We start from the raw sequence: 25,716 nt of genomic DNA on the forward strand, positions 1-25,716 counted from the left end.
TCATGGTATCTCCCCTGCCAGGTAAGTATGAATTGGACCGGTCTCGCCCGGAGGAGTCTCTCGCACATGCCACATGCTAAGTGGTGGTCTCATCAGGTCGCCCGCAACAAGCCCAGCCACTGGACCTGTGTCCAAATTCAGAGAACGTACTCTGGTTGTCTCAAGGAGTCGGTCTGTGTGGCTCTCGTGTGACTTCATTCTGAGCAAAGGCAGCGGCAGCAAGTGGCTTAGTGCAGTTGCTGCAGACGTTCAATGGGGAGACTGGAGTACTGACTCCACGTGCCTAGTCACACCATGTAACATGAGAGGCCAATATGTTTAACCCTGACACGTGTAGACATGCGAGGTCGTCATGAGTCAGTGGGTTGTCAGGTTCAAACTCCTGTGACACTTGTAAAAAAACACTCAAATGCAGGAATACAGAAGAGACAGACAACAATATTCAAAGTTACTCGCAGCGAGGACAGTGAAACCACATACCCAGTGGCATGCCGCTCCACTGTGAATATGCAGTTCACGCCCCTCTCGTTTTATTCTCTTTCAGGGGTCCCCTACGGCATGGTCGTGCAACACTGGGGGGAGGCAGTTGTACAAGCTGTGTCTGTTTGTCTATGTGTGTGTGTGTGTGTGTGTGTGAGAGTAATTACTTTCATTGTTTTACGAGTTCTTTTCTTGACACATTCTTGCAGGATTAACGTGAACATCTGCAGGGTCGCTGTTGGCGCTTCCAGGCACCTCCAGGACCTGGGGCTCGCTGGGGGTCTCCGATCAGGGTCACGGGCACATTTCTTCTTCAGCACATTCAAACACTTTCTATTGTCTAAGCGAATGGATATAAGGGTGATAACTGACGCTATGTTTGTTCCGTCTACATTTTATTCGAACATGCGTGCAACCGGTCCTTTAGCTTGTCATGCCGGAAGTGCCCTCCTCCCCTACGAGCGCCCATCGGCATCGCTTCTCGGCCTTTTGGCTAAGATCAAGTGTAGTATCTGTTCTTATCAGTTTAATATCTGATACGTCCCCCAACAGGGGACTAAATATTAAATTGCTTTTTGGAACAGGGAGCTGCGATTGGGGCTTGCGCCATCCGCTCCACGCATCGACCTGGTATTGCAGCGCTTCCAGGAACGGTGCACTTCTCCTTCTTGTGTAAACAGCAACAGCAGACTCTGGCAGGGTGCATCTTGTGGATGATGCTGAAAGAAATGCACTGAACGTGCTCACGTTTGGTGCCCCCTGAGCAGTAATTCTGCAGAGGAAATGGCTCGTGGTAGCGGGACACTGTGTCTGCGCACTCCGTGGACCCCATTTCCCTCGCAGCAGCCGGTCTCCAGAGGGTGTCAGCCACTTTTTGTCAGCCTTGCCTCCTGCAGTCTCCCACCGGCTCCTGATGCTCAGGTTTCGTGCGCGCTTCCCGGGGCCCTGTGAGTGTCGCATTGATCAACTGCTGGATGGAATCTGACACGATGATCTTGTCTGGTGGAGGCCTTCCAAGTTTCCTCCACAAACCAGTGGCATAAGGGGCTTTTCCGTCTTCCGTTTGGCTTCTCAGGGTCGGGTTTGGTGGCCCTTTGTGTGTTGGCTGTGACAAAAAAAGGAAAAAAAAAAAAAAAAAACCACGTGGGATAGCCACAGGCGGTCAGAGCCTGTAAATTGTGCGTCTGCCACCCTCGGTGAGTGAGTGACCCGGTATTTTCTGCTCTCTTGTTTGCGCTTCTGACAGCTTCTGGCTCGGGTTCCAGTGGGCGAAGGGACTCAAAGTGCAGGAGCTGGCCTGTGCGGGTAGGTTTACCATGAACCACAATGTTGTGGCTTCCATCTTGGGTGTCGCTGCCTGCCTTCCTTGGACATAAAGATCCGAAGCGGTTGCCTCTGCGGCTGGGAAGGCCGCTGAGAGCGACAACAGCAATTTGAGCCGCTTCCGCTTGAGTTGGACGGTTGTTTCTGACGGCCACCTGGTCCGCTGTGGCCAGTGGTTCCGGTGTGCCGGTAAAGTGGAGGCGCTTGGCCGACGCCCCTTTCTCTGCCTGGTTGCCGTTTTTCATTGAGGTTTCCTGACTGAGAGCAGATCGGCCTCTCGGCTGGTTGGTTGGTTGTCTCCCGCGGACGGGCAGACCTTTCCAGCAAGCGTACAAGGTAGTGCTGGCCTGGTCGTTTCTTGCTCGAGTCCGGCTGCACTCGCAAGCCAAGGAGCTCGGCACGGCGCTGCACCTGCCTCTTGTTTTAAACACGGGATCAGGGGAGAGCGCGAACGCAGTCCCCCACTATCACAAATTATGCAGTCGAGATTCCCACATTTGGGGAATTCGCAGAGGTCAGCTCAGCCCATGTGCAATGGCTGAGCCTCGCCCTGGGTGAACCACCTTCTTGATCATGGTATCTCCCCTGCCAGGTAAGTATGAATTGGACCGGTCTCGCCCGGAGGAGTCTCTCGCACATGCCACATGCTAAGTGGTGGTCTCATCAGGTCGCCCGCAACAAGCCCAGCCACTGGACCTGTGTCCAAATTCAGAGAACGTACTCTGGTTGTCTCAAGGAGTCGGTCTGTGTGGCTCTCGTGTGACTTCATTCTGAGCAAAGGCAGCGGCAGCAAGTGGCTTAGTGCAGTTGCTGCAGACGTTCAATGGGGAGACTGGAGTACTGACTCCACGTGCCTAGTCACACCATGTAACATGAGAGGCCAATATGTTTAACCCTGACACGTGTAGACATGCGAGGTCGTCATGAGTCAGTGGGTTGTCAGGTTCAAACTCCTGTGACACTTGTAAAAAAACACTCAAATGCAGGAATACAGAAGAGACAGACAACAATATTCAAAGTTACTCGCAGCGAGGACAGTGAAACCACATACCCAGTGGCATGCCGCTCCACTGTGAATATGCAGTTCACGCCCCTCTCGTTTTATTCTCTTTCAGGGGTCCCCTACGGCATGGTCGTGCAACACTGGGGGGAGGCAGTTGTACAAGCTGTGTCTGTTTGTCTATGTGTGTGTGTGTGTGTGTGTGTGAGAGTAATTACTTTCATTGTTTTACGAGTTCTTTTCTTGACACATTCTTGCAGGATTAACGTGAACATCTGCAGGGTCGCTGTTGGCGCTTCCAGGCACCTCCAGGACCTGGGGCTCGCTGGGGGTCTCCGATCAGGGTCACGGGCACATTTCTTCTTCAGCACATTCAAACACTTTCTATTGTCTAAGCGAATGGATATAAGGGTGATAACTGACGCTATGTTTGTTCCGTCTACATTTTATTCGAACATGCGTGCAACCGGTCCTTTAGCTTGTCATGCCGGAAGTGCCCTCCTCCCCTACGAGCGCCCATCGGCATCGCTTCTCGGCCTTTTGGCTAAGATCAAGTGTAGTATCTGTTCTTATCAGTTTAATATCTGATACGTCCCCCAACAGGGGACTAAATATTAAATTGCTTTTTGGAACAGGGAGCTGCGATTGGGGCTTGCGCCATCCGCTCCACGCATCGACCTGGTATTGCAGCGCTTCCAGGAACGGTGCACTTCTCCTTCTTGTGTAAACAGCAACAGCAGACTCTGGCAGGGTGCATCTTGTGGATGATGCTGAAAGAAATGCACTGAACGTGCTCACGTTTGGTGCCCCCTGAGCAGTAATTCTGCAGAGGAAATGGCTCGTGGTAGCGGGACACTGTGTCTGCGCACTCCGTGGACCCCATTTCCCTCGCAGCAGCCGGTCTCCAGAGGGTGTCAGCCACTTTTTGTCAGCCTTGCCTCCTGCAGTCTCCCACCGGCTCCTGATGCTCAGGTTTCGTGCGCGCTTCCCGGGGCCCTGTGAGTGTCGCATTGATCAACTGCTGGATGGAATCTGACACGATGATCTTGTCTGGTGGAGGCCTTCCAAGTTTCCTCCACAAACCAGTGGCATAAGGGGCTTTTCCGTCTTCCGTTTGGCTTCTCAGGGTCGGGTTTGGTGGCCCTTTGTGTGTTGGCTGTGACAAAAAAAGGAAAAAAAAAAAAAAAAAACCACGTGGGATAGCCACAGGCGGTCAGAGCCTGTAAATTGTGCGTCTGCCACCCTCGGTGAGTGAGTGACCCGGTATTTTCTGCTCTCTTGTTTGCGCTTCTGACAGCTTCTGGCTCGGGTTCCAGTGGGCGAAGGGACTCAAAGTGCAGGAGCTGGCCTGTGCGGGTAGGTTTACCATGAACCACAATGTTGTGGCTTCCATCTTGGGTGTCGCTGCTTGCCTTCCTTGGACATAAAGATCCGAAGCGGTTGCCTCTGCGGCTGGGAAGGCCGCTGAGAGCGACAACAGCAATTTGAGCCGCTTCCGCTTGAGTTGGACGGTTGTTTCTGACGGCCACCTGGTCCGCTGTGGCCAGTGGTTCCGGTGTGCCGGTAAAGTGGAGGCGCTTGGCCGACGCCCCTTTCTCTGCCTGGTTGCCGTTTTTCATTGAGGTTTCCTGACTGAGAGCAGATCGGCCTCTCGGCTGGTTGGTTGGTTGTCTCCCGCGGACGGGCAGACCTTTCCAGCAAGCGTACAAGGTAGTGCTGGCCTGGTCGTTTCTTGCTCGAGTCCGGCTGCACTCGCAAGCCAAGGAGCTCGGCACGGCGCTGCACCTGCCTCTTGTTTTAAACACGGGATCAGGGGAGAGCGCGAACGCAGTCCCCCACTATCACAAATTATGCAGTCGAGATTCCCACATTTGGGGAATTCGCAGAGGTCAGCTCAGCCCATGTGCAATGGCTGAGCCTCGCCCTGGGTGAACCACCTTCTTGATCATGGTATCTCCCCTGCCAGGTAAGTATGAATTGGACCGGTCTCGCCCGGAGGAGTCTCTCGCACATGCCACATGCTAAGTGGTGGTCTCATCAGGTCGCCCGCAACAAGCCCAGCCACTGGACCTGTGTCCAAATTCAGAGAACGTACTCTGGTTGTCTCAAGGAGTCGGTCTGTGTGGCTCTCGTGTGACTTCATTCTGAGCAAAGGCAGCGGCAGCAAGTGGCTTAGTGCAGTTGCTGCAGACGTTCAATGGGGAGACTGGAGTACTGACTCCACGTGCCTAGTCACACCATGTAACATGAGAGGCCAATATGTTTAACCCTGACACGTGTAGACATGCGAGGTCGTCATGAGTCAGTGGGTTGTCAGGTTCAAACTCCTGTGACACTTGTAAAAAAACACTCAAATGCAGGAATACAGAAGAGACAGACAACAATATTCAAAGTTACTCGCAGCGAGGACAGTGAAACCACATACCCAGTGGCATGCCGCTCCACTGTGAATATGCAGTTCACGCCCCTCTCGTTTTATTCTCTTTCAGGGGTCCCCTACGGCATGGTCGTGCAACACTGGGGGGAGGCAGTTGTACAAGCTGTGTCTGTTTGTCTATGTGTGTGTGTGTGTGTGTGTGTGAGAGTAATTACTTTCATTGTTTTACGAGTTCTTTTCTTGACACATTCTTGCAGGATTAACGTGAACATCTGCAGGGTCGCTGTTGGCGCTTCCAGGCACCTCCAGGACCTGGGGCTCGCTGGGGGTCTCCGATCAGGGTCACGGGCACATTTCTTCTTCAGCACATTCAAACACTTTCTATTGTCTAAGCGAATGGATATAAGGGTGATAACTGACGCTATGTTTGTTCCGTCTACATTTTATTCGAACATGCGTGCAACCGGTCCTTTAGCTTGTCATGCCGGAAGTGCCCTCCTCCCCTACGAGCGCCCATCGGCATCGCTTCTCGGCCTTTTGGCTAAGATCAAGTGTAGTATCTGTTCTTATCAGTTTAATATCTGATACGTCCCCCAACAGGGGACTAAATATTAAATTGCTTTTTGGAACAGGGAGCTGCGATTGGGGCTTGCGCCATCCGCTCCACGCATCGACCTGGTATTGCAGCGCTTCCAGGAACGGTGCACTTCTCCTTCTTGTGTAAACAGCAACAGCAGACTCTGGCAGGGTGCATCTTGTGGATGATGCTGAAAGAAATGCACTGAACGTGCTCACGTTTGGTGCCCCCTGAGCAGTAATTCTGCAGAGGAAATGGCTCGTGGTAGCGGGACACTGTGTCTGCGCACTCCGTGGACCCCATTTCCCTCGCAGCAGCCGGTCTCCAGAGGGTGTCAGCCACTTTTTGTCAGCCTTGCCTCCTGCAGTCTCCCACCGGCTCCTGATGCTCAGGTTTCGTGCGCGCTTCCCGGGGCCCTGTGAGTGTCGCATTGATCAACTGCTGGATGGAATCTGACACGATGATCTTGTCTGGTGGAGGCCTTCCAAGTTTCCTCCACAAACCAGTGGCATAAGGGGCTTTTCCGTCTTCCGTTTGGCTTCTCAGGGTCGGGTTTGGTGGCCCTTTGTGTGTTGGCTGTGACAAAAAAAGGAAAAAAAAAAAAAAAAAACCACGTGGGATAGCCACAGGCGGTCAGAGCCTGTAAATTGTGCGTCTGCCACCCTCGGTGAGTGAGTGACCCGGTATTTTCTGCTCTCTTGTTTGCGCTTCTGACAGCTTCTGGCTCGGGTTCCAGTGGGCGAAGGGACTCAAAGTGCAGGAGCTGGCCTGTGCGGGTAGGTTTACCATGAACCACAATGTTGTGGCTTCCATCTTGGGTGTCGCTGCTTGCCTTCCTTGGACATAAAGATCCGAAGCGGTTGCCTCTGCGGCTGGGAAGGCCGCTGAGAGCGACAACAGCAATTTGAGCCGCTTCCGCTTGAGTTGGACGGTTGTTTCTGACGGCCACCTGGTCCGCTGTGGCCAGTGGTTCCGGTGTGCCGGTAAAGTGGAGGCGCTTGGCCGACGCCCCTTTCTCTGCCTGGTTGCCGTTTTTCATTGAGGTTTCCTGACTGAGAGCAGATCGGCCTCTCGGCTGGTTGGTTGGTTGTCTCCCGCGGACGGGCAGACCTTTCCAGCAAGCGTACAAGGTAGTGCTGGCCTGGTCGTTTCTTGCTCGAGTCCGGCTGCACTCGCAAGCCAAGGAGCTCGGCACGGCGCTGCACCTGCCTCTTGTTTTAAACACGGGATCAGGGGAGAGCGCGAACGCAGTCCCCCACTATCACAAATTATGCAGTCGAGATTCCCACATTTGGGGAATTCGCAGAGGTCAGCTCAGCCCATGTGCAATGGCTGAGCCTCGCCCTGGGTGAACCACCTTCTTGATCATGGTATCTCCCCTGCCAGGTAAGTATGAATTGGACCGGTCTCGCCCGGAGGAGTCTCTCGCACATGCCACATGCTAAGTGGTGGTCTCATCAGGTCGCCCGCAACAAGCCCAGCCACTGGACCTGTGTCCAAATTCAGAGAACGTACTCTGGTTGTCTCAAGGAGTCGGTCTGTGTGGCTCTCGTGTGACTTCATTCTGAGCAAAGGCAGCGGCAGCAAGTGGCTTAGTGCAGTTGCTGCAGACGTTCAATGGGGAGACTGGAGTACTGACTCCACGTGCCTAGTCACACCATGTAACATGAGAGGCCAATATGTTTAACCCTGACACGTGTAGACATGCGAGGTCGTCATGAGTCAGTGGGTTGTCAGGTTCAAACTCCTGTGACACTTGTAAAAAAACACTCAAATGCAGGAATACAGAAGAGACAGACAACAATATTCAAAGTTACTCGCAGCGAGGACAGTGAAACCACATACCCAGTGGCATGCCGCTCCACTGTGAATATGCAGTTCACGCCCCTCTCGTTTTATTCTCTTTCAGGGGTCCCCTACGGCATGGTCGTGCAACACTGGGGGGAGGCAGTTGTACAAGCTGTGTCTGTTTGTCTATGTGTGTGTGTGTGTGTGTGTGTGTGAGTAATTACTTTCATTGTTTTACGAGTTCTTTTCTTGACACATTCTTGCAGGATTAACGTGAACATCTGCAGGGTCGCTGTTGGCGCTTCCAGGCACCTCCAGGACCTGGGGCTCGCTGGGGGTCTCCGATCAGGGTCACGGGCACATTTCTTCTTCAGCACATTCAAACACTTTCTATTGTCTAAGCGAATGGATATAAGGGTGATAACTGACGCTATGTTTGTTCCGTCTACATTTTATTCGAACATGCGTGCAACCGGTCCTTTAGCTTGTCATGCCGGAAGTGCCCTCCTCCCCTACGAGCGCCCATCGGCATCGCTTCTCGGCCTTTTGGCTAAGACTGTGGTCACCTCCTTTGGGTGGAGAATTGTATGCTTCAGGTGCATAGAATTCTGCCAACATTCGGGAGGAAATTTCCTACGCTTTTCAGTGTATTTTAACTTTTCTTATTCCCGCAGCAGTGCAAGGTAAGTTTTATTTTTTGTATTTATTGCTTTTTTAAGTATTTATTTGTTTTAAATCTCTCATTGAGCAGGAAAATTTCAGTTGGTGGTGCCTCCACCATGTCGGCCAGCTATGCCGGTATGCGGAGGCACCACAGTGTGCGTTTCACATATAAGGAAATGGAGGGTGAGTCACTGGGACTGTCCAGATTGGATTTTTCCAGAAAAATCATCCAAAAAATCCTTCAATTTAAACCTGATGACCTCAACTGCATTTTGGCACTGCCTTACAACAAAGGCTATGATGTAAGTTTCCAGTCTGCTGCAACTTTGAGAGAATTTTGGACGCGTTATGAAGATGTGAAATCCCAGTTGCCTGTGTTCAACGTTGAAAAACTGACTGACAATGCGGCTAAAACCGTTATTGTTAGAATGTTTAATGAGACAGTGACCGCAGATGACATTTGCTTTTGGCTGGGAAGATATTGCACGGTTAAAGGCCAGGCTATGAAGGTGAGGGATGAAGACGGCATCTGGAACTGCGCCTGGAGGGTCCCCATCCAGCAATGGCAGGACCCTCAGGGCTTCCAGGGTCTGAAACATCTCCCATCAATGATAGTTCTGGGAGAAAACCGAGGCTACATACACTACCAGGGTCAGCCCAAGCTCTGCCGCAAGTGTGGAGAGCACGGGCACCTGGCAGAGGCATGTCAGCAGACTGTGTGTCGGAAATGTAGAGAAATTGGACATACTTTTGAACAATGTACCAATGGCAGAAAGTGCAACCTCTGTGGAGACTCAAACCATCTCTTCAGAGACTGCCCGAAATCCTTTGCCAACAAGCTAAAGGCTGGAAAAGAAAAGAGAAATGGAGAGGAAAATGCTGGGGCCAATATGGCTGTTGAGACCCAAAATAATTCAAATCTCCCGCCAAAACCTGTGATTGGAGGAGAAACAGGTGAGGCGGGACAGAGGGAGGGGCTTACAGAGGCCCCAGAATCCATGACTCAGAGTGGTCTGCTGGCAGGCGAAGAGTGCACTCACCTGGAAGTCAGCCTACCATCACCTGAATCTGAAGAAGAGCCCATCCCACCAAGCGGCCAACAAGCAAAAAGACTAGCTTCAGAGCTGTCGGATTCCTCTGTTTTATCAGAGAAGCGGGGAAGGCCTGAGGCTCTCTCTGACAGTTCTTCACTGGAGGAGCCTCGAGTCTTCCCCTCGGACTCCCCGAATGAATTGTCCTTTTTAAATATTGTTTTGCAGTCAACCCCTCGTGAGAAGCGAACTTTTAATGGCAGACTCCAGGAACGACCGACACCCAGACGTCGGCCTGGAAGGGAGGCTCTTCCCCTCCAACCCTCACCCACTGGAGTGAAGGAGGAGCCTCACTCACAAGAAATCTCATAGTCACAGTATAAATTTTAGAGCAATTATTTAACTTTTAGGCCCTTTTAAGTTTGTTTTTTTAATTTTAAAAACATACTTATGACTCTCACCTTCTCTACCATCAATGTGAGAAGTGTGAAGTCGAAAGTTAGAGCTCAAAGTGTTTTATCCTTCCTTCAAACTTTTAAGTCAGATGTGTTTTTATTACAAGAATGTGGTTTGCCCTTTTTAACAAACTACAAGCAGTGGGAAGAAATGTGGCCACAAACATCCTTATGGAGTGGGTCAAATGAAAATAAAAATGATGGCGTGGCCATTTTAATTAAAAACCCACATGTCACGGTAAAGGGGAGCACTGTGGTGAGGGAAGGGCGAGCACTATTAACACATTTGACTTTTATGGGACAGGATTTTAACCTCTTAAATATTTATGGTTCTAACGACAAAAATGAAAGGTATGATTTTTTAGAAAACTTGCAGTCCCACATGCTAGGCCGGGTACCTTTTATAGTGGGTGGGGATTTTAATTGTATTTTAAGTAGGAAAGACAGAAAGGGGGTGGGGGAAGATTTTAAAGTAGATAAAACATCAGTTTTATTACAGGACATGAGTAGGGATTTTAACTTACATGACTGTTATAAAGCCATGCATCCCAGAGAGGAGGGCTTCACCTGGTTCAGTGGTGACAGCACCAGAGCCTCTCGCATAGATTATATATTCACACGGGACTGGGCCCCTACTGATGCTAGATTGACCCCTGTTTTCTTCTCTGACCACCTGGTTCTCACCTGCACTCTTTCGCTCCCGTCTGGTGCAGCGGTGGGAAGAGGTCTGTGGAAACTGAACTGCTCCCTGCTGGAAGATCAAGATTTGGTCAACCAGTACAGGGAGCGGTTCAGGGACTGGCAGACCCTTCAAGACTTGCATGAGTCACGAGCACAGTGGTGGGAAATGGTGAAGGCAAGGACCCGGACCTTTTTTAAAAAAGCAGGGCGAAAAAAATGTAATAAAGAAAAGAGATGCATGCTGGGACTGCAAAAACGTTTACAACGTTATTTTTACTTAACACAAAAAGGGCTGAATTTTAATGAAGAAATCAAACAGGTAAAAAATGAAATGGCTGCCTTAGCGGAAATTAAAAGTAAAGGGGTGCTTCTAAGGAGTAAGGAAAAAGAAATTGAAGAAGGAGAAAAATGTACCCGGTACTTCTTTAAAAAGATTATGAGCAAAGCAGGAGGTATTTTTAAATTAAAAAACAAAGACGGGTACATGGTGGAGACAAAAAATGAGATAAATGAAACGGTAGAATTCTTCTACCAAGAACTATATGAAATCAAAAATACAAACCCAGAGGTCATCTCAAGAGCACTAGATTTTATGGAAAAAACAGTGGATGAAAACATAGTTTTAACACAGGATTTTAGTCACGAAGAGTTAAATAAATGTATCAGGGCTTTTAAGAAAGGGAAGTCCCCCGGGGAGGATGGACTTCCCTTGGAATTTTATTTAACTTTTTGGGACATTTTAGCACCAGACTTACTCACTGTTTTTAATGAATTTGACCAAAGTAGCCGACTACCTGACAGTTTTAGAGTAGGGATAGTGACACTCCTTTACAAAACTAAAGACAAGACCGACTTGAAAAACTGGAGACCGATCACCCTTTTAAACTGTGACTGTAAACTTTTTAGCAAACTTTTAGCCACACGTATGACCATGGTTTTAGACGACTTGATCAACCCGGATCAAACCTGTGCCATCCCTGGGAGGAAGATCACAGACAGCCTCATGCTGATCCGTGACACCATCTGTCTTGCGAGAGACAGAAATATTCGGCTAGTAGTACTAAATTTAGACTTTGAGAAAGCCTTTGATCGGGTCTCGCACCAGTACCTTTTTAGGGTACTGCAAAAAGTGGGTTTTCCAAAAAGGTTCGTAGCGTGGGTGGGACTGCTGTACCAGGATATTACCAGCAAATTTGTGGTTAACGGGAATCTGACAAAAGCAGTTAAAATCAACTGTGGCGTCCGTCAGGGATGTCCGTTATCTGCCCTCCTGTATATTTTATGTATAGAACCCCTGGCACAGATTTTGAGAAGGGACAAATGGATCAACGGGGTGACTATTCCAGGGGGACTGACGACAAAATGCATTTTATACATGGACGATTTTAACATTTTATGCACAAATATTACATCAGTTAACAGAACACTGGACCTGACTGACTGGTTTGGAGGGGCCTCTGGGTCCAAACTCAATAGGGATAAGACCCAAGCCCAATTTTACGGACCCTGGACGGCAACAACGAAAATAGGACTTCCCCTGACTGTGACACAGACTGACCAAAAAATACTGGGAATTAAATTTGGCAAGGAAGGGGGAGGGGAAACCAACTGGGGAGACGTGGTAGGGAAAGTGAGACAAAGACTGGGCTTTTGGGGACTAAGACAACTGACTTTAGAGGGAAAGGTTTTAATCATAAAAGCTGTGATTTTACCTTTGCTTTTACTGATCAGCTCTGTTTTTATCCCCAAAAGACATGTGCTTTTAGAACTAGATCGAGCCATTTTTTACTTCCTTTGGGGCTCCAAGTGGGAGAGACTGAGAAGAGATACTCTCAAAAAGGCAAAAGAAAAAGGTGGAAAAGCAATACCAGATCTGAAACTGTTTTTAGGCGCAAGATACATAGCATTGCACCTGGAAAATGCAGTGGGCTCATCCAGTACTCCCAAGACCAAAGCCTTGGTACGATACTGGATGGGCTCCTACTTAAGAAAACTAAAACTGATTCCAACAGATCTAACGATACCTGTGGCTTTTAACTTACCACCGGCATATCTATTTATAAGGACTTTTTTAAAACATTTCAATTTGGAAAGACAAACAGTTGACATTTTAAAAAATCATCGCTCTGTCATTTCTGTTGTGCAGGAGCGGGACCCAGTGAGTCCAGTGCGCGGGCTTGCATTCGGCGAGCCCACATCGGTTTGGCGCAACGTGAACCATCCTGCTCTCCCAAACAGACTTCGGGACCTGTCATGGATGGTGGCCCACGAGATCCTCCCAGTCAGGTCTGTTATGCACTCCCGAGGAATGTCAGCGAACCCAACTTGCCCCCGACCGGGTTGTGGCGCACCAGAGTCGGTGAGGCACCTCCTCTGGGAGTGCAGTGCTGCCGTAGACCTGTGGGCGACAGCCGGCGACCTAAATTTCCCGGACTTGCCAGCAAGGGAGGTCCTAAATGAACAGCTTGTGCTGTACGGGGTGAGCCACCAGAAGTCAACCGACAAAGACTTCGGAAAGCAGTGGCTCGCCCTCGCCGCCATCAAAGACGCCATCTGGACCTCCCGCAACTTGCTGGTAAGGAGGCACAGACAGATCCCCCCCGTGGCTGTGATCCGAATGGCTGCAGCAACCCTCACAGCTGCAAGCGGCGGGCCAAGGACACAGCCACAAAGAAGAATCGTCTGTGCCCACCCGGAGGTGGCACCCGGAGCTTCACGGAAAAGGTCTCGGCAGCGGCAGCCTGACTCTCCGAGAGAAGAAGGAGGAGAAAGAGAAGAAGGATAAGGATCTGAGGGTACCCTGACAGTGTCCTGGAGATTAGCTGTCTGGGAGAGTGGGATGTAGGGACTATTGATAAGGACTCACTGCGCTCCTGTAGAGCAGAAGACATTGAAGCTTCTTTTTTATGATATTTTAAAATGTTTTGTACAAATTTTACACATTTTACTGCCCGTAGCACTAGTTTTTAACAAAAACAAAAGTTAATTGAACACTTTTATATTAAATGTGGTGTGTATTTTACCTTTTTTTTAAAGGGCAGTTTTCAAAAAATAATGAAATGTGGTGAAATTTTGTATTAGTGTCAATAAACAGTTTCAAAAAAAAAAAAAAAAAAAAAAAATCTGTTCTTATCAGTTTAATATCTGATACATCCCCCAACAGGGGACTAAATATTAAATTGCTTTTTGGAACAGGGAGCTGCGATTGGGGCTTGCGCCATCCGCTCCACGCATCGACCTGGTATTGCAGCGCTTCCAGGAACGGTGCACTTCTCCTTCTTGTGTAAACAGCAACAGCAGACTCTGGCAGGGTGCATCTTGTGGATGATGCTGAAAGAAATGCACTGAACGTGCTCACGTTTGGTGCCCCCTGAGCAGTAATTCTGCAGAGGAAATGGCTCGTGGTAGCGGGACACTGTGTCTGCGCACTCCGTGGACCCCATTTCCCTCGCAGCAGCCGGTCTCCAGAGGGTGTCAGCCACTTTTTGTCAGCCTTGCCTCCTGCAGTCTCCCACCGGCTCCTGATGCTCAGGTTTCGTGCGCGCTTCCCGGGGCCCTGTGAGTGTCGCATTGATCAACTGCTGGATGGAATCTGACACGATGATCTTGTCTGGTGGAGGCCTTCCAAGTTTCCTCCACAAACCAGTGGCATAAGGGGCTTTTCCGTCTTCCGTTTGGCTTCTCAGGGTCGGGTTTGGTGGCCCTTTGTGTGTTGGCTGTGACAAAAAAAGGAAAAAAAAAAAAAAAAACCACGTGGGATAGCCACAGGCGGTCAGAGCCTGTAAATTGTGCGTCTGCCACCCTCGGTGAGTGAGTGACCCGGTATTTTCTGCTCTCTTGTTTGCGCTTCTGACAGCTTCTGGCTCGGGTTCCAGTGGGCGAAGGGACTCAAAGTGCAGGAGCTGGCCTGTGCGGGTAGGTTTACCATGAACCACAATGTTGTGGCTTCCATCTTGGGTGTCGCTGCTTGCCTTCCTTGGACATAAAGATCCGAAGCGGTTGCCTCTGCGGCTGGGAAGGCCGCTGAGAGCGACAACAGCAATTTGAGCCGCTTCCGCTTGAGTTGGACGGTTGTTTCTGACGGCCACCTGGTCCGCTGTGGCCAGTGGTTCCGGTGTGCCGGTAAAGTGGAGGCGCTTGGCCGACGCCCCTTTCTCTGCCTGGTTGCCGTTTTTCATTGAGGTTTCCTGACTGAGAGCAGATCGGCCTCTCGGCTGGTTGGTTGGTTGTCTCCCGCGGACGGGCAGACCTTTCCAGCAAGCGTACAAGGTAGTGCTGGCCTGGTCGTTTCTTGCTCGAGTCCGGCTGCACTCGCAAGCCAAGGAGCTCGGCACGGCGCTGCACCTGCCTCTTGTTTTAAACACGGGATCAGGGGAGAGCGCGAACGCAGTCCCCCACTATCACAAATTATGCAGTCGAGATTCCCACATTTGGGGAATTCGCAGAGGTCAGCTCAGCCCATGTGCAATGGCTGAGCCTCGCCCTGGGTGAACCACCTTCTTGATCATGGTATCTCCCCTGCCAGGTAAGTATGAATTGGACCGGTCTCGCCCGGAGGAGTCTCTCGCACATGCCACATGCTAAGTGGTGGTCTCATCAGGTCGCCCGCAACAAGCCCAGCCACTGGACCTGTGTCCAAATTCAGAGAACGTACTCTGGTTGTCTCAAGGAGTCGGTCTGTGTGGCTCTCGTGTGACTTCATTCTGAGCAAAGGCAGCGGCAGCAAGTGGCTTAGTGCAGTTGCTGCAGACGTTCAATGGGGAGACTGGAGTACTGACTCCACGTGCCTAGTCACACCATGTAACATGAGAGGCCAATATGTTTAACCCTGACACGTGTAGACATGCGAGGTCGTCATGAGTCAGTGGGTTGTCAGGTTCAAACTCCTGTGACACTTGTAAAAAAACACTCAAATGCAGGAATACAGAAGAGACAGACAACAATATTCAAAGTTACTCGCAGCGAGGACAGTGAAACCACATACCCAGTGGCATGCCGCTCCACTGTGAATATGCAGTTCACGCCCCTCTCGTTTTATTCTCTTTCAGGGGTCCCCTACGGCATGGTCGTGCAACACTGGGGGGAGGCAGTTGTACAAGCTGTGTCTGTTTGTCTATGTGTGTGTGTGTGTGTGTGTGAGAGAGTAATTACTTTCATTGTTTTACGAGTTCTTTTCTTGACACATTCTTGCAGGATTAACGTGAACATCTGCAGGGTCGCTGTTGGCGCTTCCAGGCACCTCCAGGACCTTGGGCTCGCTGGGGGTCTCTGATCAGGGTCACGGGCACATTTCTTCTTCAGCACATTCAAACACTTTCTATTGTCTAAGCGAATGGATATAAGGGTGATAACTGACGCTATGTTTGTTCCGTCTACATTTTATTCGAACATGCGTGCAACCGGTCCTTTAGCTTGTCATGCCGGAAGTGCCCTCCTCCCCTACGAGCGCCCATCGGCATCGCTTCTCGGCCTTTTGGCTAAGACTGCGGTCACCTCCTTTGGGTGGAGAATTGTATGCTTCAGGTGCATAGAATTCTGCCAACATTCGGGAGGAAATTTCCTACGCTTTTCAGTGTATTTTAACTTTTCTTATTCCCGCAGCAGTGCAAGGTAAGTTTTATTTTTTGTATTTATTGCTTTTTTAAGTATTTATTTGTTTTAAATCTCTCATTGAGCAGGAAAATTTCAGTTGGTGGTGCCTCCACCATGTCGGCCAGCTATGCCGGTATGCGGAGGCACCACAGTGTGCGTTTCACATATAAGGAAATGGAGGGTGAGTCACTGGGACTGTCCAGATTGGATTTTTCCAGAAAAATCATCCAAAAAATCCTTCAATTTAAACCTGATGACCTCAACTGCATTTTGGCACTGCCTTACAACAAAGGCTATGATGTAAGTTTCCAGTCTGCTGCAACTTTGAGAGAATTTTGGACGCGTTATGAAGATGTGAAATCCCAGTTGCCTGTGTTCAACGTTGAAAAACTGACTGACAATGCGGCTAAAACCGTTATTGTTAGAATGTTTAATGAGACAGTGACCGCAGATGACATTTGCTTTTGGCTGGGAAGATATTGCACGGTTAAAGGCCAGGCTATGAAGGTGAGGGATGAAGACGGCATCTGGAACTGCGCCTGGAGGGTCCCCATCCAGCAATGGCAGGACCCTCAGGGCTTCCAGGGTCTGAAACATCTCCCATCAATGATAGTTCTGGGAGAAAACCGAGGCTACATACACTACCAGGGTCAGCCCAAGCTCTGCCGCAAGTGTGGAGAGCACGGGCACCTGGCAGAGGCATGTCAGCAGACTGTGTGTCGGAAATGTAGAGAAATTGGACATACTTTTGAACAATGTACCAATGGCAGAAAGTGCAACCTCTGTGGAGACTCAAACCATCTCTTCAGAGACTGCCCGAAATCCTTTGCCAACAAGCTAAAGGCTGGAAAAGAAAAGAGAAATGGAGAGGAAAATGCTGGGGCCAATATGGCTGTTGAGACCCAAAATAATTCAAATCTCCCGCCAAAACCTGTGATTGGAGGAGAAACAGGTGAGGCGGGACAGAGGGAGGGGCTTACAGAGGCCCCAGAATCCATGACTCAGAGTGGTCTGCTGGCAGGCGAAGAGTGCACTCACCTGGAAGTCAGCCTACCATCACCTGAATCTGAAGAAGAACCCATCCCACCAAGCGGCCAACAAGCAAAAAGACTAGCTTCAGAGCTGTCGGATTCCTCTGTTTTATCAGAGAAGCGGGGAAGGCCTGAGGCTCTCTCTGACAGTTCTTCACTGGAGGAGCCTCGAGTCTTCCCCTCGGACTCCCCGAATGAATTGTCCTTTTTAAATATTGTTTTGCAGTCAACCCCTCGTGAGAAGCGAACTTTTAATGGCAGACTCCAGGAACGACCGACACCCAGACGTCGGCCTGGAAGGGAGGCTCTTCCCCTCCAACCCTCACCCACTGGAGTGAAGGAGGAGCCTCACTCACAAGAAATCTCATAGTCACAGTATAAATTTTAGAGCAATTATTTAACTTTTAGGCCCTTTTAAGTTTGTTTTTTTAATTTTAAAAACATACTTATGACTCTCACCTTCTCTACCATCAATGTGAGAAGTGTGAAGTCGAAAGTTAGAGCTCAAAGTGTTTTATCCTTCCTTCAAACTTTTAAGTCAGATGTGTTTTTATTACAAGAATGTGGTTTGCCCTTTTTAACAAACTACAAGCAGTGGGAAGAAATGTGGCCACAAACATCCTTATGGAGTGGGTCAAATGAAAATAAAAATGATGGCGTGGCCATTTTAATTAAAAACCCACATGTCACGGTAAAGGGGAGCACTGTGGTGAGGGAAGGGCGAGCACTATTAACACATTTGACTTTTATGGGACAGGATTTTAACCTCTTAAATATTTATGGTTCTAACGACAAAAATGAAAGGTATGATTTTTTAGAAAACTTGCAGTCCCACATGCTAGGCCGGGTACCTTTTATAGTGGGTGGGGATTTTAATTGTATTTTAAGTAGGAAAGACAGAAAGGGGGTGGGGGAAGATTTTAAAGTAGATAAAACATCAGTTTTATTACAGGACATGAGTAGGGATTTTAACTTACATGACTGTTATAAAGCCATGCATCCCAGAGAGGAGGGCTTCACCTGGTTCAGTGGTGACAGCACCAGAGCCTCTCGCATAGATTATATATTCACACGGGACTGGGCCCCTACTGATGCTAGATTGACCCCTGTTTTCTTCTCTGACCACCTGGTTCTCACCTGCACTCTTTCGCTCCCGTCTGGTGCAGCGGTGGGAAGAGGTCTGTGGAAACTGAACTGCTCCCTGCTGGAAGATCAAGATTTGGTCAACCAGTACAGGGAGCGGTTCAGGGACTGGCAGACCCTTCAAGACTTGCATGAGTCACGAGCACAGTGGTGGGAAATGGTGAAGGCAAGGACCCGGACCTTTTTTAAAAAAGCAGGGCGAAAAAAATGTAATAAAGAAAAGAGATGCATGCTGGGACTGCAAAAACGTTTACAACGTTATTTTTACTTAACACAAAGAGGGCTGAATTTTAATGAAGAAATCAAACAGGTAAAAAATGAAATGGCTGCCTTAGCGGAAATTAAAAGTAAAGGGGTGCTTCTAAGGAGTAAGGAAAAAGAAATTGAAGAAGGAGAAAAATGTACCCGGTACTTCTTTAAAAAGATTATGAGCAAAGCAGGAGGTATTTTTAAATTAAAAAACAAAGACGGGTACATGGTGGAGACAAAAAATGAGATAAATGAAACGGTAGAATTCTTCTACCAAGAACTATATGAAATCAAAAATACAAACCCAGAGGTCATCTCAAGAGCACTAGATTTTATGGAAAAAACAGTGGATGAAAACATAGTTTTAACACAGGATTTTAGTCACGAAGAGTTAAATAAATGTATCAGGGCTTTTAAGAAAGGGAAGTCCCCCGGGGAGGATGGACTTCCCTTGGAATTTTATTTAACTTTTTGGGACATTTTAGCACCAGACTTACTCACTGTTTTTAATGAATTTGACCAAAGTAGCCGACTACCTGACAGTTTTAGAGTAGGGATAGTGACACTCCTTTACAAAACTAAAGACAAGACCGACTTGAAAAACTGGAGACCGATCACCCTTTTAAACTGTGACTGTAAACTTTTTAGCAAACTTTTAGCCACACGTATGACCATGGTTTTAGACGACTTGATCAATCCGGATCAAACCTGTGCCATCCCTGGGAGGAAGATCACAGACAGCCTCATGCTGATCCGTGACACCATCTGTCTTGCGAGAGACAGAAATATTCGGCTAGTAGTACTAAATTTAGACTTTGAGAAAGCCTTTGATCGGGTCTCGCACCAGTACCTTTTTAGGGTACTGCAAAAAGTGGGTTTTCCAAAAAGGTTCGTAGCGTGGGTGGGACTGCTGTACCAGGATATTACCAGCAAATTTGTGGTTAACGGGAATCTGACAAAAGCAGTTAAAATCAACTGTGGCGTCCGTCAGGGATGTCCGTTATCTGCCCTCCTGTATATTTTATGTATAGAACCCCTGGCACAGATTTTGAGAAGGGACAAATGGATCAACGGGGTGACTATTCCAGGGGGACTGACGACAAAATGCATTTTATACATGGACGATTTTAACATTTTATGCACAAATATTACATCAGTTAACAGAACACTGGACCTGACTGACTGGTTTGGAGGGGCCTCTGGGTCCAAACTCAATAGGGATAAGACCCAAGCCCAATTTTACGGACCCTGGACGGCAACAGAGAAAATAGGACTTCCCCTGACTGTGACACAGACTGACCAAAAAATACTGGGAATTAAATTTGGCAAGGAAGGGGGAGGGGAAACCAACTGGGGAGACGTGGTAGGGAAAGTGAGACAAAGACTGGGCTTTTGGGGACTAAGACAACTGACTTTAGAGGGAAAGGTTTTAATCATAAAAGCTGTGATTTTACCTTTGCTTTTACTGATCAGCTCTGTTTTTATCCCCAAAAGACATGTGCTTTTAGAACTAGATCGAGCCATTTTTTATTTCCTTTGGGGCTCCAAGTGGGAGAGAGTGAGAAGAGATACTCTCAAAAAGGCAAAAGAAAAAGGTGGAAAAGCATTACCAGATCTGAAACTGTTTTTAGGCGCAAGATATATAGCATTGCACCTGGAAAATGCAGTGGGCTCATCCAGTACTCCCAAGACCAAAGCCTTGGTACGATACTGGATGGGCTCCTACTTAAGAAAACTAAAAATGATTCCAACAGATCTAACGATACCTGTGGCTTTTAACTTACCACCGGCATATATATTTATAAGGACTTTTTTAAAACATTTTAATTTAGAAAGACAAACATTAGACATTTTAAAAAATCATCGCTCTGTCATTTCTGTTGTGCAGGAGCGGGACCCAGTGAGCCCAGTGCGCGGGCTTGCTTTCGGCGAGCCCACATCGGTTTGGCGCAATGTGAACCATCCTGCTCTCCCAAACAGACTTCGGGACCTGTCATGGATGGTAGCCCACGAGATCCTCCCAGTCAGGTCTGTTATGCACTCCCGAGGAATGTCAGCGAACCCAACTTGCCCCCGACCGGGTTGTGGCGCACCAGAGTCGGTGAGGCACCTCCTCTGGGAGTGCAGTGCTGCCGTAGACCTGTGGGCGACAGCCGGCGACCTAAATTTCCCGGACTTGCCAGCAAGGGAGGTCCTAAATGAACAGCTTGTGCTGTACGGGGTGAGCCACCAGAAGTCAACCGACAAAGACTTCGGAAAGCAGTGGCTCGCCCTCGCCGCCATCAAAGACGCCATCTGGACCTCCCGCAACTTGCTGGTAAGGAGGCACAGACAGATCCCCCCCGTGGCTGTGATCCGAATGGCTGCAGCAACCCTCACAGCTGCAAGCGGCGGGCCAAGGACACAGCCACAAAGAAGAATCGTCTGTGCCCACCCGGAGGTGGCACCCGGAGCTTCACTGAAAAGGTCTCGGCAGCGGCAGCCTGACTCTCCGAGAGAAGAAGGAGGAGAAAGAGAAGAAGGATAAGGATCTGAGGGTACCCTGACAGTGTCCTGGAGATTAGCTGTCTGGGAGAGTGGGATGTAGAGACTATTGATAAGGACTCACTGCGCTCCTGTAGAGCAGAAGACATTGAAGCTTCTTTTTTTATGATATTTTAAAATGTTTTGTACAAATTTTACACATTTTACTGCCCACAGCACTAGTTTTTAACAAAAACAAAAAGTTAATTGAACACTTTTATATTAAATGTGGTGTGTATTTTACCTTTTTTTTTAAAGGGCAGTTTTCAAAAAATAATGAAATGTGGTGAAATTTTGTATTAGTGTCAATAAACAGTTTCAAAAAAAAAAAAAAAAAAAATCTGTTCTTATCAGTTTAATATCTGATACGTCCCCCAACAGGGGACTAAATATTAAATTGCTTTTTGGAACAGGGAGCTGCGATTGGGGCTTGCGCCATCCGCTCCACACATCGACCTGGTATTGCAGCGCTTCCAGGAACGGTGCACTTCTCCTTCTTGTGTAAACAGCAACAGCAGACTCTGGCAGGGTGCATCTTGTGGATGATGCTGAAAGAAATGCACTGAACGTGCTCACGTTTGGTGCCCCCTGAGCAGTAATTCTGCAGAGGAAATGGCTCGTGGTAGCGGGGCACTGTGTCTGCGCACTCCGTGGACCCCATTTCCCTCGCAGCAGCCGGTCTCCAGAGGGTGTCAGCCACTTTTTGTCAGCCTTGCCTCCTGCAGTCTCCCACCGGCTCCTGATGCTCAGGTTTCGTGCGCGCTTCCCGGGGCCCTGTGAGTGTCGCATTGATCAACTGCTGGATGGAATCTGACACGATGATCTTGTCTGGTGGAGGCCTTCCAAGTTTCCTCCACAAACCAGTGGCATAAGGGGCTTTTCCGTCTTCCGTTTGGCTTCTCAGGGTCGGGTTTGGTGGCCCTTTGTGTGTTGGCTGTGACAAAAAAAGGAAAAAAAAAAAAAAAAAACCACGTGGGATAGCCACAGGCGGTCAGAGCCTGTAAATTGTGCGTCTGCCACCCTCGGTGAGTGAGTGACCCGGTATTTTCTGCTCTCTTGTTTGCGCTTCTGACAGCTTCTGGCTCGGGTTCCAGTGGGCGAAGGGACTCAAAGTGCAGGAGCTGGCCTGTGCGGGTAGGTTTACCATGAACCACAATGTTGTGGCTTCCATCTTGGGTGTCGCTGCTTGCCTTCCTTGGACATAAAGATCCGAAGCGGTTGCCTCTGCGGCTGGGAAGGCCGCTGAGAGCGACAACAGCAATTTGAGCCGCTTCCGCTTGAGTTGGACGGTTGTTTCTGACGGCCACCTGGTCCGCTGTGGCCAGTGGTTCCGGTGTGCCGGTAAAGTGGAGGCGCTTGGCCGACGCCCCTTTCTCTGCCTGGTTGCCGTTTTTCATTGAGGTTTCCTGACTGAGAGCAGATCGGCCTCTCGGCTGGTTGGTTGGTTGTCTCCCGCGGACGGGCAGACCTTTCCAGCAAGCGTACAAGGTAGTGCTGGCCTGGTCGTTTCTTGCTCGAGTCCGGCTGCACTCGCAAGCCAAGGAGCTCGGCACGGCGCTGCACCTGCCTCTTGTTTTAAACACGGGATCAGGGGAGAGCGCGAACGCAGTCCCCCACTATCACAAATTATGCAGTCGAGATTCCCACATTTGGGGAATTCGCAGAGGTCAGCTCAGCCCATGTGCAATGGCTGAGCCTCGCCCTGGGTGAACCACCTTCTTGATCATGGTATCTCCCCTGCCAGGTAAGTATGAATTGGACCGGTCTCGCCCGGAGGAGTCTCTCGCACATGCCACATGCTAAGTGGTGGTCTCATCAGGTCGCCCGCAACAAGCCCAGCCACTGGACCTGTGTCCAAATTCAGAGAACGTACTCTGGTTGTCTCAAGGAGTCGGTCTGTGTGGCTCTCGTGTGACTTCATTCTGAGCAAAGGCAGCGGCAGCAAGTGGCTTAGTGCAGTTGCTGCAGACGTTCAATGGGGAGACTGGAGTACTGACTCCACGTGCCTAGTCACACCATGTAACATGAGAGGCCAATATGTTTAACCCTGACACGTGTAGACATGCGAGGTCGTCATGAGTCAGTGGGTTGTCAGGTTCAAACTCCTGTGACACTTGTAAAAAAACACTCAAATGCAGGAATACAGAAGAGACAGACAACAATATTCAAAGTTACTCGCAGCGAGGACAGTGAAACCACATACCCAGTGGCATGCCGCTCCACTGTGAATATGCAGTTCACGCCCCTCTCGTTTTATTCTCTTTCAGGGGTCCCCTACGGCATGGTCGTGCAACACTGGGGGGAGGCAGTTGTACAAGCTGTGTCTGTTTGTCTATGTGTGTGTGTGTGTGTGTGTGTGAGAGTAATTACTTTCATTGTTTTACGAGTTCTTTTCTTGACACATTCTTGCAGGATTAACGTGAACATCTGCAGGGTCGCTGTTGGCGCTTCCAGGCACCTCCAGGACCTGGGGCTCGCTGGGGGTCTCTGATCAGGGTCACGGGCACATTTCTTCTTCAGCACATTCAAACACTTTCTATTGTCTAAGCGAATGGATATAAGGGTGATAACTGACGCTATGTTTGTTCCGTCTACATTTTATTCGAACATGCGTGCAACCGGTCCTTTAGCTTGTCATGCCGGAAGTGCCCTCCTCCCCTACGAGCGCCCATCGGCATCGCTTCTCGGCCTTTTGGCTAAGACTGCGGTCACCTCCTTTGGGTGGAGAATTGTATGCTTCAGGTGCATAGAATTCTGCCAACATTCGGGAGGAAATTTCCTATGCTTTTCAGTGTATTCTAACTGTTCTTATTCCCGCAGCAGTGCAAGGTAAGTTTTATTTTTTGTATTTATTGATTTTTAAGTATTTATTTGTTTTAAAACTCTCATTGAGCAGGAAAATTTCAGTTGGTGGTGCCTCCACCATGTCGGCCAGCTATGCCGGTATGCGGAGGCACCACAGTGTGCGTTTCACATATAAGGAAATGGAGGGTGAGTCACTGGGACTGTCCAGATTGGATTTTTCCAGAAAAATCATCCAAAAAATCCTTCAATTTAAACCTGATGACCTCAACTGCATTTTGGCACTGCCTTACAACAAAGGCTATGATGTAAGTTTCCAGTCTGCTGCAACTTTGAGAGAATTTTGGACGCGTTATGAAGATGTGAAATCCCAGTTGCCTGTGTTCAACGTTGAAAAACTGACTGACAATGCGGCTAAAACCGTTATTGTTAGAATGTTTAATGAGACAGTAACCGCAGATGACATTTGCTTTTGGCTGGGAAGATATTGCACGGTTAAAGGCCAGGCTATGAAGGTGAGGGATGAAGATGGCATCTGGAACTGCGCCTGGAGGGTCCCCATCCAGCAATGGCAGGACCCTCAGGGCTTCCAGGGTCTGAAACATCTCCCATCAATGATAGTTCTGGGAGAAAACCGAGGCTACATACACTACCAGGGTCAGCCCAAGCTCTGCCGCAAGTGTGGAGAGCACGGACACCTGGCAGAGGCATGTCAGCAGACTGTGTGTCGGAAATGTAGAGAAATTGGACATACTTTTGAACAATGTACCAATGGCAGAAAGTGCAACCTCTGTGGAGACTCAAACCATCTCTTCAGAGACTGCCCGAAATCCTTTGCCAACAAGCTAAAGGCTGGAAAAGAACAGAAAAATGGAGAGGAAAATGCTGGGGCCAATATGGCTGTTGAGACCCAAAATAATTCAAATCTCCCGCCAAAACCTGTGATTGGAGGAGAAACAGGTGAGGCGGGACAGAGGGAGGGGCTTACAGAGGCCCCAGAATCCATGACTCAGAGTGGTCTGCTGGCAAGCGAAGGGTGCACTCACCTGGAAGTCAGCCTACCATCACCTGAATCTGAAGAAGAACCCATCCCACCAAGCGGCCAACAAGCAAAAAGACTAGCTTCAGAGCTGTCGGATTCCTCTGTTTTATCAGAGAAGCGGGGAAGGCCTGAGGCTCTCTCTGACAGTTCTTCACTGGAGGAGCCTCGAGTCTTCCCCTCGGGCTCCCCGAATGAATTGTCCTTTTTAAATATTGTTTTGCAGTCAACCCCTCGTGAGAAGCGAACTTTTAATGGCAGACTCCAGGAACGACCGACACCCAGACGTCGGCCGGGAAGGGAGGCTCTTCCCCTCCAACCCTCACCCACTGGAGTGAAGGAGGAGCCTCACTCACAAGAAATATCTTAACCACAGTGTAAATTTTAAAGCAGTTATTTAAATCTTACGCCATTTTATATTTTTTCAATTCAAGAATCATATCTGAAACTGTTTTAGGCGCAAGATACACATCATTGCACATGGAAAATGCTGTGGGCCCATCCAGTACTACCAAGACCAAAGCCTTGGTACGTTACTGGATGGGCTCCTACTTAAGAAAACTAAAACTGATTCCAACAGATCTAATGATACCTGTGGCTTTTAACTTACCACCGGCATATATATTTATAAGGACTTTTTTAAAACATTTTAATTTGGAAAGACAAACAGTGGACATTTTTAAAAAATCATCGCTCTGTCATTTCTGTTGTGCAGGAGCGGGACCCAGTGAGTCCAGTGCGCGGGCTTGCATTCGGCGAGCCCACATTGGTTTGGCGCAACGTGAACCATCCTGCTCTCCCAGACAGACTTCGGGACCTGTCATGGATGGTGGCCCACGAGATCCTCCCAGTCAGGTCTGTTATGCACTCCCGAGGAATGTCAGCGAACCCAACTTGCCCCCGACCGGGTTGTGGCGCACCGGAGTCGGTGAGGCACCTCCTCTGGGAGTGCAGTGCTGCCG

The 25,716-nt window shown here is 49.1% G+C and overlaps 10 non-coding genes across 10 annotated transcripts; 5 read left to right on the forward strand and 5 right to left on the reverse strand.

Moving 5' to 3' along the window:
- The first annotated feature begins 953 nt into the window (after positions 1-953).
- LOC131119738 (U2 spliceosomal RNA) lies at positions 954-1,144 on the forward strand. Its single transcript, XR_009126465.1, has one exon. It is a non-coding gene; the product is annotated as a U2 spliceosomal RNA (small nuclear RNA).
- Positions 1,145-2,239: 1,095 nt separating this feature from the next.
- On the reverse strand, positions 2,240-2,403 carry LOC131119719 (U1 spliceosomal RNA). Its single transcript, XR_009126448.1, has one exon. It is a non-coding gene; the product is annotated as a U1 spliceosomal RNA (small nuclear RNA).
- Positions 2,404-3,327: 924 nt separating this feature from the next.
- LOC131119739 (U2 spliceosomal RNA) lies at positions 3,328-3,518 on the forward strand. Its single transcript, XR_009126466.1, has one exon. It is a non-coding gene; the product is annotated as a U2 spliceosomal RNA (small nuclear RNA).
- A 1,095-nt stretch (positions 3,519-4,613) lies between these two features.
- Positions 4,614-4,777, reverse strand: LOC131119731 (U1 spliceosomal RNA). The gene has a single exon (XR_009126459.1). It is a non-coding gene; the product is annotated as a U1 spliceosomal RNA (small nuclear RNA).
- Positions 4,778-5,701: 924 nt separating this feature from the next.
- Positions 5,702-5,892, forward strand: LOC131119740 (U2 spliceosomal RNA). The gene has a single exon (XR_009126467.1). It is a non-coding gene; the product is annotated as a U2 spliceosomal RNA (small nuclear RNA).
- Positions 5,893-6,987: 1,095 nt separating this feature from the next.
- Positions 6,988-7,151, reverse strand: LOC131119742 (U1 spliceosomal RNA). Its single transcript, XR_009126469.1, has one exon. It is a non-coding gene; the product is annotated as a U1 spliceosomal RNA (small nuclear RNA).
- Positions 7,152-13,465: 6,314 nt separating this feature from the next.
- Positions 13,466-13,650, forward strand: LOC131119760 (U2 spliceosomal RNA). The gene has a single exon (XR_009126486.1). It is a non-coding gene; the product is annotated as a U2 spliceosomal RNA (small nuclear RNA).
- A 1,094-nt stretch (positions 13,651-14,744) lies between these two features.
- On the reverse strand, positions 14,745-14,908 carry LOC131119754 (U1 spliceosomal RNA). Its single transcript, XR_009126480.1, has one exon. It is a non-coding gene; the product is annotated as a U1 spliceosomal RNA (small nuclear RNA).
- Positions 14,909-21,223: 6,315 nt separating this feature from the next.
- On the forward strand, positions 21,224-21,406 carry LOC131119759 (U2 spliceosomal RNA). Its single transcript, XR_009126485.1, has one exon. It is a non-coding gene; the product is annotated as a U2 spliceosomal RNA (small nuclear RNA).
- Positions 21,407-22,501: 1,095 nt separating this feature from the next.
- On the reverse strand, positions 22,502-22,665 carry LOC131119762 (U1 spliceosomal RNA). The gene has a single exon (XR_009126487.1). It is a non-coding gene; the product is annotated as a U1 spliceosomal RNA (small nuclear RNA).
- Between the last annotated feature and the right edge of the window lie 3,051 nt (positions 22,666-25,716).

Source organism: Doryrhamphus excisus, unplaced genomic scaffold (assembly GCF_030265055.1).
Source record: "Doryrhamphus excisus isolate RoL2022-K1 unplaced genomic scaffold, RoL_Dexc_1.0 HiC_scaffold_37, whole genome shotgun sequence".
Lineage (NCBI taxonomy): Eukaryota > Metazoa > Chordata > Actinopteri > Syngnathiformes > Syngnathidae > Doryrhamphus > Doryrhamphus excisus.